The sequence below is a fragment of the Solanum dulcamara genome, chromosome 6, assembly GCF_947179165.1.
Source record: "Solanum dulcamara chromosome 6, daSolDulc1.2, whole genome shotgun sequence".
Taxonomy (NCBI): domain Eukaryota; kingdom Viridiplantae; phylum Streptophyta; class Magnoliopsida; order Solanales; family Solanaceae; genus Solanum; species Solanum dulcamara.
This window is the reverse complement of record NC_077242.1, coordinates 5,580,658-5,594,481: the sequence shown is the minus strand read 5'-3', so window position 1 is coordinate 5,594,481 and position 13,824 is coordinate 5,580,658.

The following is a 13,824-nucleotide window of genomic DNA, read 5'->3' as shown; positions in this document are numbered from 1 at the left end:
AGTCGTTATAGAAGCGCCAACAAACTCTAATAAATAAGAATCCACGGAAATTCATCCCGAAACCTTGACACCTAAAAAATCTGTGGGCTAACATACACAAAAAACTTGAAAAATCGTCTAATTCCTGTTGCTCGCTAGTAAAATGCTCTTAAACGTCTTAGAAGCGCCACCGGGATACTAGAGTCGTTCTCTAGGTCATTACGGCTGCTACTAAAGAATAATCCAAGAAAATTCGACCCAAAAAATTTATGGAGTAACACACACTAAAAATTGAAAAAATTGCCTATTTTTTATCGTGTCACCCAAAAATGCTCTTAAACGCAATAGAAACGTCATCGGCGTTACTAGAGTTGTTCCCATATCATTGTGTATGCTACTAAAGACGATTTAAAGAAAATTCAATATGAACCCTCGACACCTATAAAATTTGTGCGCTAACACACGAAAAATTGGCAAAATCTCCCAATTTCTATTGCGTCTCCCCTAAAATGCTCTTAAACACTGTAGAAGTATCGTCGGGGCTACTGGAGTCGATTCCAGGCCGCTACAAATGCTACTAAAGAAAAATCCAAAAAACATTTACCCGGCACCTAAAAAATCCATGGGCTAACACACGGAAAAAATTGGTAAAATCATGTTATTTCTTTTGACTCACCCCTAAAATGCTCCTAAACGCCGTAGAAGCGCCACCAGGGCTGCCAGAGTCGTTTCCTAGGCCGTTAAAGACGCTACTAAAAAAGAATTCAAGAAAATTTTACCCGAACCCAGGACCCCAGACAACTAAAAAATCTGTGATCCAACACAGAAGAAAAAAGGACTAAATAGCCTAATTATTGTTGCATCGCCCCAAAATTGCTCATAAATGCCATAAAAGCGTCATCAATGTAACTGGAGTCATTCCCCGGTAGTTACGGATGCTACCAAAGAAAAATCCAAAAAAAATTGAACCATACACCCGGCATATAAAAAAGTTGTGGTCTAACACACACGAAAAACTGGCAGAATTACGTAAATTTTTTTTTGTCGCCACTGAACTGGTCCTAAACGTCGTGGAGCTAGTAGAGACTTCCCCAAATAGTTATGGACGCTAATAAAGAAGAATCCAAGAAAATTTGACCCGAACCCCTGTCACCTAAAGAATCTGTGTGCTAACTCACACGAAAAATAGGCCAAATCCCTTAATTTAAGTTACGTCGCCCCTAAAATGTTCGTAAATGCCTAGAAGAGCCGCTGGGGCTACTAGAGTCATTTCCCAACTAGTTACAGATGCTATGAAAGAAGAATTTAAGAAAATTTAACCCGTACCCCGGCATCTAATAATTCTATGGGTTAACAAATATGAAAAACTGGAAAAATCACATAATTTTTGTGGCATCGCCCCTAAAATGCACCTAAACGTCGTATAGCACTGCCGGGGCTATAGAGTCCTTCTCCGGGTCATTTCGTACATGTCTAAAGAAGAATACAAGAAAATGCGATATGAACCCCGTACACCCAAAAAATCCATAGGCTAATAAATACAAAAAATTGGCAAAATCGCCTAATTTCTGTTGCGTCACCCCTAAAATGTCCCTAAATTCTTTAGAAGAGCCGTCAGGGCTATTGAAGTCGTTCTCCAGGTTGTTATAGATTCTAGTAAAAAAGAATGTATAAAATTTCAGCCTGAACCTCCAACACCTAAAAAATTCGTGAGCTAATACAATCAAAAAACTAGTAAAATCACCAAATTTGTTGCATCGTCTCAAAAATTCTCCTAAATGCCGTAGAAGTATCTTTGCGGCTAATGATGTCGTTCTTTAGGTAGTTACGGACGCTACTAAAGAATAATCCAAGAAAAATCTACCCAAACTCCCGGCACCTAAAAAATTAATGGGCTAACATACATGAAAAACTGGCAAAATCGCCTAATACCTTTGCATCGCCCCTAAAATTCTCTTAAACACCGTAGAAGCACCACCGAGGCTACCAGAGTCATTTTCCAGGTCGTTACAAATGCTACTAAAGAAGAATGCAAGAATATTCGACCTGGACCCCCAGCACAGAAAAAATCTATTGGCTCACACAAACAAAAAATTGGTAAAATTATGTAATTCCTGTTGATTCGCCCCTAAAATTCTCCTAAATGCCGTAGAAGAGCCGCAGGGGTTACTGGACTCGTTTCCCAGTCCGTTAAGAATTATACAAAAGAAGAATCCAAGAAGATTCGATCTGGATCCCCGACACCTAAAAATATTGGGGCTAATACACACGAAAGACTTGCAAAATCGCTTAAATCGTGTTGCGTCTCCCGAAATGTCATAGAAGCGCAGTCCAGGATACTGGAGTTGTTCCCCAGGCTATTAAGGATGCTACTAAATAAGAATTCAAGAAAATTCAATGTTGATCCCCGGCATCTAAAAAATTTGTGGGCTAACACTTAGGCAAAATCGTCTAATTTCTATTGCGTTGCCCCTAAAATATTCCTGAACGTCGTAGAAGCGCTGTTGGACTACTGGAGTCATTCCTTAGGTCGCTACAGATACTACTAAGAAAGAATCCAAAAAATTTTGACCAGATCCCCGGCACCTCAAAAATATGTGAACGTTACACACGAAAAACTTGTAAAATCGCCTAATTAGTATTGATTCGCTCTTAAAATGCTCCTAAATGTCAATGAAGCACCGTTGGATCCACTAGAGTAGTTCCCCATGTTGTTTCTTACGCTACTAAACAACAATCCAAGAAAATTCAACTCGGACCTCCGGCACCTAAAAAATTTGTGGGCTAACACACATCAAAAACTGAGAAAATAGCATAATTCCTATTGCATCGCCACTAAAGTGCTCCTAAATGGGTCGTAAAAATGTCGTATGGGCTACTAGATCATTCTCCAAGTCATTATGGATATTACTAAAGAAAGAAATCCAAGAAAATTAGACCCGGATCTCGGTACCTAAAAAATCTGTAGGTTAACACACACAAAAAATGGGTAAAATCACCTAATTCCTGTTGCGTCGCCCCTAAAATGCTCCTAAATACCTTAGAAGCATCGTCGGGGCTACTGAGGTCATTTCCCAAGTCGGTACGGATGCTATTAAAGAAGAATCCCAGAAAATTCAATCCGATCCCTTGGCATATGAAAAATCCGTCGGCCAACAAATATAAAAAACTGACAAAATTGCCTAATTCTTATTGCATCGCCCTTAAAATGCTCCTAAACACTGTAGAAGTACCGTCAGGGCTACTAGAGTCATTACTCAGGTCGTTACGGACTCTACTAATGAAGAATCCAAAAATAATTGACCGAACCCTAGGCACCTAAAAAATCTGTAGGCTAAACATGCATAAAAAACTGGCAAAAGAAAGTGTGTTTTCAGGTAGCTATGGAATTGCTGCTAGTAGACTGAAAGGCTATTCCCTCCCTAACCCAACTGTGTAGGAGGACTAATAAGTTTTGTAAGGGTATAGGTAAAGAGCTTCTTCAATAGCCAAGTCAAGCAGTCAAGCAGCAGGTTGAAGTCTTTGACTTCACAAGTCCTACTCTCAAGCAAAAGGCTAAGAGCGTTTGTTCCACTTCTAGCTCGCTTTGTTTGTAATGAAAAGGAAAGAGAAGACCTTCGGATATTTTTTCCAGGGAAGGACTTTCTTGATCGCCTCATTCGGGTTAAGATGTGGCTAAAGTCTCTGATTTCTATAGGCATCCCACCCTCACCTCAGGATGAGAGGACTTCTTTGAGCCCTATGCTTTGTTCCCTTCGCAAGTGACCTGAAAGCCGGGCAGACGCTTTAAGAAGGTGCCAATTGACTTTCTTTTTTCTCGAAAGGGTGCCCATTGGAATATCTTCTCACTCCCTTCGTGATTCCAGGGGGGATCAGGAAGGAGATATAGCAATAGACGGCCTATTTTGAGCTTGAAAGAAGAACTGCTCTGCGCATTTTTCGAACAAAAAAGACAACTATAGGATCGAATTCGCTCTTCAAGAAACTGCTCGTCCCATACCTTCTGCCTGTCTCATATGTGTGGAACCTGGTCTTTTTCGATTCCAGCCTCTCCCTCGAATACATAGGGTAGGTAGGGTTGGGAAATGGTTCCCTCTTGCCAATAAACTTTTCCCGGTAAAGCGCATTATCTTTATTCCACTTCCAATTTAATGTGTTACGCACAGTGATATTTGCCAATCTTGTTCCTGTTAGGAATCAATTTGAGAAAAAATATACAGCCACGAGCTCAAGTTGTTAGGAATCATTGTCCCCTCCAGTTGTTGGCTCCATGCAGATTGCTGGAAGCAATGGCTTTGGCCATAACATAGAGTTCATGTCTCAAGCTTTCTGGGATTGTAGTTCAATCGGTCAGAGCACCGCCTTGTCAAGGCTGAAGCTGCGGGTGCTTTCGATCTGCTTACTTTGAATAAAAAGAAAAAAAAAAGAATAGATAAGAGGAAAGGCTTTACAAAATACCATAGAGCGAGAGAGAGAGCCTTCGCTTACCTGTTTAACCGTACCCTCTTATCGCTTTTGGTATAGGTGTCTCGGGGCTAATAATCTACGAAAAAAGAGGGGTCTATTGTGTCGCCACTAAAATGCTCCTAAACGTCGTAAAAGCTCCATGGTTTAGTGAAGACATTCCTTTGATAGTTATGGATGCTAATCAAAAACAATCCAAGAAAATTTTATCTGAATCCCTGGCACCTAAAAAATCCGTGGCACAACACATCCGAAAATGCTCCTAAGTATCTTAATTCCTGTTATGTTGCTTCTAAAATGCTCCTAAGTATTGTAGAAGCGTCACAGGTATTACTGGAGTCGTTCTTTAGACCATTACAGACGCTACTAAAAAAGAATCCAACAAAATTTGACCCGGACCCCCGGCACCTAAAAAATCTATAGGCTAACACACACGAGAAACTAGCAAAATCACCTAATCCTGCTGCATCACCCCTAAAATGCTTTTAAACGCCGTAAAAGCGTCATCGGGGCTGCTAGAGTTGTTCCTCAGGCCGTTAAGGATGCTACTAAAGAAGAATCAAGGACAAATCAATAGAAATCCTCGATATTTAAAAAGTTTGTGGGCTAGCACGCACGAAAAATAGGCAAAATCGCCTAATTCCTATTGCATCGCCCCTAAAATGCTTCTAAATGCCAAAAAAGAACCGTTGGAATTACTAGAGTCATTCCCTAGATCGTTACGAACACTATTAAATAAGAATCTAAGAAAAATCAAACTGGACCCCCGATACTTGAAAAATCTGTGGGCTACCACACATGAATAACTTGCATAAACACTTAATTCATGTTGCGTCGCCCCTAAAATGATCCTAAATGCCATAGAAGCGTCGTTGGGGCTATTGGAGTCGTTCCCTAGATTGTTCCGAACACTACTAAAGAAGAATCCATGAAAATTTGACCCAGACCCCGGCACCAAAAAAATCTGTGGGCTAACACACACGAAAATCTGGCAAAATTGGCAAATCTGTTGCGTCACCCCTAAAATGCTTCTAAACTCCATAGAAGCACCGATAGGGGGACTAGATCGTTCTCTAGGTTGTTATGGATGCTACTAAATAAGAATCCAAGAAAAATCAACCCGAACACCCGTCATCTGAAAAATACGTGGGCTAGCACACATGAAGAATTGGCAAAATCATCTAATTTCTGTTGCATTGCCCTTAAAATGCTCTTAATCGACGTAGAAGCATCGCTGGGGCTAGTAGAGTCGTTCCCCAGATCATTACGGATGCTAATAAAGAAGAATCCAAGAAAATTCGACCCAAAACCCCAACACCTAAAAAATCTATAGGCTAACACACACGAAAAATTGGCAAAATCGCCTAATTCCTGTTGGGTCGCATCTAAAATGCTTCTACACACCATAGAAGCGCCACCAAGTATGCTTGAGTCGTTCCCCAAAGTCGTTACAGACGCTACTAAAGAAGAATCCTAGAAAATTCGACACAAATCTTCGGAATCTAAAAATTTTGTGGACTAACACACACGAAAACAGGCAAAATCACTTAATTCTTATTATGTCGCCCCTAAAATGGTCGTAAATGCTGTAGAAGCGCCGTCGGGGCTATTAGAGTCATTTTTTGGTTCGTTATGGACGCTACTAAAGAAATTCAAGCTCGAACCTTGGAACCTAAAAAATTCGTACGCTAACACACAAAAAACTAGATAATTTACCTAATTCCTATTCTGTCGCCCCTAAAATATTTCTAGGTCATTACGGATGCTACTAAATAAGAATTCAATAAAATTCTACCCATACCCCAGCACCCAAAAAATCCATGGGCAAACACACACATAAAACTGCCAAAATCGTCTAATTACTTTTGCGACGCCCTTAAAAAGAGCCTAAATGGCGTAGAAGCGCCGCTGGGGCAACTGGAGTCATTTTTCAGGTCGTTACAGATGGTACTAAAGAAGAATCCAAGAAAATTCTATCCGGACCCCCGACACCTATAAAATCTGCGGGCTAATTTGAGTGGCCCTAAATGCTCAAAAAATAATGATAACTCTCAATTACACCTCTCGAAAGAGATAGAGATGATCGTTAACGGTATATTTTACCCAACTAAGAGTCGGGGTCGAACCCGCAGGAAATAGGTTGAAATAAATTCTATTAGTTATCACTATTCAGTCATAGTTGCTACTTCCCAAAAATAAAGATGCATAAAGTAAAATGGGGGGTTTGGTTGTGTTTCAGAAACAAAATAATAATGTTGTGACAAATAAACAAGATTGAAGTTGTAAACTATATGAAGATTAGACTAGGATTGTGTTTCCTATGACTTGTAAGTTAATAGGCTAATCGTATTCATGATATCGTTCAATATATTGTATGCGAAATCTAGCAAGTTAGATAACATCTAATTCACCTTCCGATCCTTATTAGACGTATCTCATTCATCTCCTCTCGGTCTCAGAATGTATATTTTACTAACCTCGCCCTGGATCCCAAAGTAATATCTCCTCCCGGTCTCAAGTAACTTAGATGAAGTTTATCCCTTCTTTCGAAGCCAGACTCTCCGAATTTCTGTTGTGGAGTCTTTTCCTAATGACTACCTCCCTCCCGGGAAAGAAACGAATACGGGCAAGTTCTTAATGCGTGCACTCACTAAGAAAGACTTTGGAATGAAGAAATCACAATACATACAAAAATAATTCACAAATATCGATCCTACGTTAGCCTATTCTAGTTAAGTCGTCATGGCTCCCACAACCTTAGTTGTGGGTTTATCCTTGCATAATTTCAATGGATAAATCAATAAATAATGAATGCAACATGTATGACAAGGCTTACAAATAACAATGAATCAAACTCACAATTTGTAAGAAGATTTAGATTCAAATCACAAAACTAGAACTCAAAGAATCCGAGTTATGTGTTCTTTCTCCGAAATTCCTTCAATTTCATGTGGTAGATGAAAAATCCTTCAACAATGGAGTTTAGGTCATATATTGTAGCCTCTAAACATAAGGAAAAACGTGTAAACAATGTAGGAAAATTCACCCAAAAAATATAACACAAGAGGGTATTTAGAGAAACCTAAAACTAATCCTAAACGAACTAGGAAACCAACTTGGTTTTGGACTTGGATTGCTCTGGACGGGAGCCACCACAGCCAGTGGTCGGTACCACGGATCGTGGTGGACTTCCTTGGTGATTTCCTTATCCTTTTATGGCTGGCCATCCCACCACGGCCAGTGGTGAGGACCACGGCTCGTGGTGAGGCCCTTGGTGGTTGCCTTGTCCATGGTGCTCCTTGCTTTGGCTCTTGGTGATTGTCTTGTCCTTGCGACTTCTTGCCTTTGAATTTTGATGGCTGGCCACACCACCATGGTGCCCACCACGGCCAGTGGTAAGGACCATGGCTCGTGGTGAGGCTTCCTTGGTGTGAGCCTTAGTCAATTTCTTGGTAGCTTACTTGGAAGCTTTCTTCACAGATGTGAGGTGCTTTTCATGGCCAGTACTGTCTTCCACGGCCCGTGGTGGCTATCTTGGTGGGCATACTTGGTCAAAACATGTTGATTTAATCTCCCAACACCCATTCCAAGGTCCTTCAAGTTTTAATGAAGTTCGTTCTTTGAGTTCTCCTTTCAAGTTGTCGCAAAACCTTGCCAAACTCAAGTCACTTTATCACTTCTTGTATATTTTATTTTCCTTGTGACTTAACCTCAACACCAAGCTACCAACATCCTTCAATATCAAGTAACTTTCCACATGAACCATGCCAAATACCATCAATCCAAGCATGCTTCAATTTCCCTGAAAACTAACTAAAAACACATATCAAACTAACAAAATGCGTTTAAGAACTTACAATAACTTCTTGTTTTGAGCGTCGTAAATGTCGTATTTTGGTGACACATCAAATAGCATGGATCATCCCTAGCCCACACGAACTGTTCCCTCGGGTCTTTACGGAGGGTCTTGTAATAATTTTGCAAAAATAATTGACTAAAAGTCATCTCACCAAAAAAATCATGGGCTAATACAACGAAAAACTTAGAAAATTTCCTAATTCATATTTAGTGGCCCATAAATGCAAATAAAATGACGTGGATCATCCCGAGGCTACACGTACTATTCGCCTAAGTTATTACAGAGGATCTTGTAAAGGTATTTTTAAAAAATTCAACGATAGTCAAATCACCAAAATATTCATGACACACACAAAAAACTAAGAAAATTGCCTAATTTCTATTGAGTAACCTCTAAATGCAAAGAAAATGGGGTGGATCATCTCGACTCTACACGTACTATTCCGCTTGGTCATTACGGAGGGTCCTGTATCGGTTTTGCAAAAAATTAATCGAAAATCATATCACCAAAAAATTCATGCGCTAACACATACGAAAAAAATTTAAAAAATGGCGTGATTTATCCCTAGGTATATATACTGTTCCCCAGATCATTACAGAGGATCCGATAAAGGTTTTGCAAAATAATTAACCGAAATCCATATCACAAAAAAATTAATGAGCTAACACACACGAAAAATTGAGAAAGTTGCCTAATTCCAATTGAGTGTCTCCTAATTGCTAAAGAAATGGTGTGAATCGTCTCGAGGCTACACGTAGTGTTCCTCCAGGTTGTTATGGAAGGTCCTGTAAAGGTTTTGCAAACAAATTAATCGAAATCCATATCACCAAAAAAATTCATGTACTAACACACACGAAAAACTGAGAAAATCACCTAATTCCTGTTGAGTGACCCCTAAATGCTAAGAAAATGGTGTGGATCATCCCAAGATTACACTTATTGTTTCCAGATTATTACAGAGAGTTCTGTAAAGGTTTTGTAAAAAAAATTTACCTAAAAGAGAAATATGACAAATATTTTGGGACGAATAGTTATATACACAAAAATAATCATATGTGCTCTTTTGTTTGACAATTATCAATTAATAGCAACAGTTTCTACATGTTTAAATTTTACTTTGATTCATGCCATTTACATGAGCATTGAGTTTCCATTGTTGTTAGTAAATCATAACTTTAGTTTACTGAAAAGATATATAGAGGATATTCTAATGCCACATAGTGTTTTCCTGAAAAATTATAACATAACATATAATTTAAAGTCGAAAGAGAATCTTATTTTATTATTTCTCACCCTTAAGAAAATAGCCAAATTTACATTAACGATAGCAACAACATACCAATTTGGGATGGTAAAGAATTTTTATTAAGAGGTGCAAATTGAAATTTGATTTTAAAAAGAGTACATAAACTTTGAAAGCAAAATCCAAACGATTATAACAACGTCCTTAGATCCTAGTCTCAAGTTTATCAGCTTTGCATAGAGGATTTTCCTTAGCTAAAATCACACGGCCAATAGACTTGAAATCAAAAGTGCATGCATGTTCTTCAGGATACCTATGAACCCTACAAAACATTCCTTGATCACATCGACAACTAAACCCTATTAATCCCACTTTCTTCTTGCAAATCATGCATCTCTGCTTAATCTTCATCGTCGAACTAACGTTCTCAGTTGTTGTACCTTGAGAATCATCATCTTGAATAGTAAGAGAAGATATGTTGTCAGATAAAGCCGCTACAATCTTGGCTTCTTCTTCCTTAAGAAAAGCTTTGTAGCATTGAGAACAAAGGTTGTGATTGCTTGGAGTTCCATAAAAACCACAACCCCTTGTTGCACAAAGAATTAAATTTTCTGCTTTGCCACAAGAAATCATCTTCCTTTAATTTGATTTATCACTTTCTTGCACAAATATTTTGATTATTTCTTTTGAGGAGAGCAAATTATATTTACCAGTATTGGTGAAGGTGTCTTAGTTAATGAGTGCTGCTCCTCCCTATGATGACAATATATAGAGAGAGAGGACTAACATACTATTCCTAATGGAAATCAAATTAGGAAATTAAGTGGCGGCTGTTGTTTCTTTTTCCTAATCCGTTTCGGTTTTGGTTAGGGAATATGTTATTCCAGTTTCCATAAAAATATTTTCACTTTTTACGTATCATTTTTAACATATCAAAAAAATACAAATTTTTTTCATGTTTTACTCTTAACATTAATTACTTTATCCTCAAATCATTTTCCAATGCTTAATACTAAACATTAATTAATAGGAGATGTGATAAAATAGTCGTGTTAATTATTGATTTCTAAATGAGCGTGTCAAGTCGAAATATGACAAGTAAAAAAGTGAACAAACAAAATATTGTCATTTTAAAAAATCAAGATATACTTAATTGTTTGTTTTCACCTTTATTCTTAGTCATAATTAAATATGAAAGAGATATTAATATGTGTGCAAAAGAAAGAGGTATTTAATTGATATGAGTAATAATAAGAATAATTTAGTCAAATTACCTCTAGACATTTTTGTTAAGGAATGTGAAAAGAAAAACTTGAGCAAAATGAATCGGAAGGAGTATCAGGAGGATACTGACGTAGTTCATTTCTCGATTATTCATACAAAGTTATTAAAGGAATTAGAAGTATATTTTAATTAGTATATAAATAGGATTTTTTTTGCATGTGTTTTATAAATAAGGATAATTAAAACTTGCATAAATGAAAAATAAATTCAAATTTAAACTGTATACAATTTTTTGTTGAGACGTCTGTGACGAAAAAAGCACTATAGATAAATGAGAGCAATACTACTGTACCCAATAGGAAGCATCTGACTTTTTTGGGAAAATTTCATAAATGTCAGATCTTTTAAGCATAATTATTTCATATGATTATAATTTTTCTAATTACTTATAATAGCAAATATAAATTTGTCATTATACAAATGTTGTAGCGAATTATTGATAACGTCAGGGATAGCATGGATCACATGGAAGCTTTAGGGGAGCTTGATGGACACCAAATAAAGACATAAAATGTGTGGAAGGTCCACCAAAGTCAAGAGAAAGAAGAAAGAGGCTATGTGTGCAAGTAGTCACCTTCAAATTCAAGAATTCATAAAAAAATGACAACCAAACAAGGTCCTTATCTCATTAAGGGTAAAATTATAAAGAAAGTGTCGTCTTTATTTCCTTAGTATATGTAGTCTTTTGTCATTTTAGAAGACTTAGATTATGATGAATTGAATATTTGAAAGCTTTGTAGCTTGTAGTTTCTAGGTGAAGCCTAGTATTAGTGTAGTTTTAGTTGGTAAAATTGCAGTTGAGTGATTAGAATGGATTCTCGATATTGCTTGTGTTAACTTCTTCTGGCTTAATCGATCATCGAGTTACCCTCTTTGTGGATTTAATTTAGTTTCCTCATTTTTGATTGAGTTCGGGTTATTGTTATTTGATCGGATTCAATTGAGAGGTGAAGGTATAGAGTCCTTTGTTGCTCATAAATTCGATTAAATTTCGATAATTCCACATATCCTTTTCTTTATTTTAATTTTTTCGCATTTAGATTCTAGTTTTTCGACAAGGATCGTTATCAGTTATACAAACGTTGTAGCAAATTATACAAACGTTGTACCCACTTATGATTTGTATGCCAAAATATACAAACACTGCGAATTATATACCGAATTATACAAATATTGTACACGAATTGTATAGCCAAATATACAAATGCTATACAAAAATTATGAAATATATAGTGAATTATACAAACACTATACAAAAATAGCAAATTATACAAGCGTTATTATATAGCGAATTATATAAACGCAGTACACAAATTGTATAGCAAAATATACAAATGAATTATAGCAAATCTCATCAAAATATACCCACGAATGGTAATAAAATCAAACTATACCCATATGGAGTAATAAACTAGTAATGTTTGTCATCTCGTGTAATTTTCCGGACTTTTGATTGTAGTCATAATACATAAATATGCTCTTTAACTTTATCTCGTTTCACATTTATGCTCTCCAACTTTGGTGTGCACAAGTGGTCATTTAAACATGTATAAAATTGAACAATAGACACACATGTCCTACGAGGCACAATATACGTAGGAGGCCAAGTAGGACACAAAATTGTCATGTAGGACGAATGTGTCTAGCTGTTCAAGTTTTGGATAGTTAAAGTGTCTACTTGTGCATTAGTAAAGTTAGAGGTCTTTAGTCAAAAAAAAAAAGTTAGAGGTTATAGTTGTCAGCTGAAGTCAAGTTAAGGTTCATATTTATGTATTATGCCTTTATGCTATTACAAACATGCAAAAAAGATAGGGATAATTACAGTAGATGGTTATTCGGTCATTTTAACTATCAAAAAATAGTTATTAGGTGTATATTCACCTATATTCGGTGTATATTTCATCTATAGAGTATATCATAATGTATATTCACTGTATACCTCATGTATAAGTAATCTATATTGTATAGTCAGTATATACTTTTTATGACTTTTGGCAAGTTATATTATATAGTCATTGTATATTTTCTATAATTTTAACTTTTTTTATGTAAATAAAATATGTTATATTTATTATAAACTAATTAATTTATTATATATAATTAAAATTGTCCCAAAAAATAATCATGTTCTATATCAAGGTCATGACTGAAGCAGCAAGCATTGATTCTACTCTACACCAGGTCACTAAGATAAACGAACATGAAATGAAATAGCTCTCATTGGTGTAAACCAGTTTTGCAAGCTATCGTTTAGGGAAAAATTAGTATTGTCATGGATACAATAAAATATTTATATTATACAGATGCAATGTCGCTCAAGGTTATTATGGAAGATTCTGTAAAGGTTTTACAAAAAAATTGACCGAAAGTCTTATTAACGAAAATAACATGGGCTAACAAACGCAAAAAACTGAGAAAATCATCTAATTCCTATTAAGTGAACCCCAAGTGCTAAGAAAATGATTTGGATCATCCCGAGGCTATACATACTATTCCCTCAGATCGTTACGGAGGGTCCTGTAAAGGTTTCACAGAAAAATCAACTGAAAGCAATATCATCAAAATATTCATGAGTTAGCACACACGAAAAACTGAGAAAATCGCCTAATTTCAATTGAGTGACACCTAAATGCTAATAAAATGGTGTGGATAATCTCGAGACTACACGTATTGTTCCCCCAAGTTGTTATGGAGGGTCTGTTAAAGGTTTTACAAAATAAGTGACCGAAATTCATATATCAACAAAAAATTCATGGGGTAACACACACGAAAAATTGAGAAAATCAACTATTTCGATTGAGTGGCCCTTAAATGCTAAGAAAATGATGTGGATCATTCTGAGGCTACACGTACTGTTTCTCCAAGTCATATGGAGGGTGCTAAAATTGTTTTGCAAGTAAATTGACCGAAAGCGATATCACCAAAAAAAACATGGGCAAACACACACGAAAAATTGAGAAAATAGTCTAATTCTTGTTGAGCGGCCCATAAATGC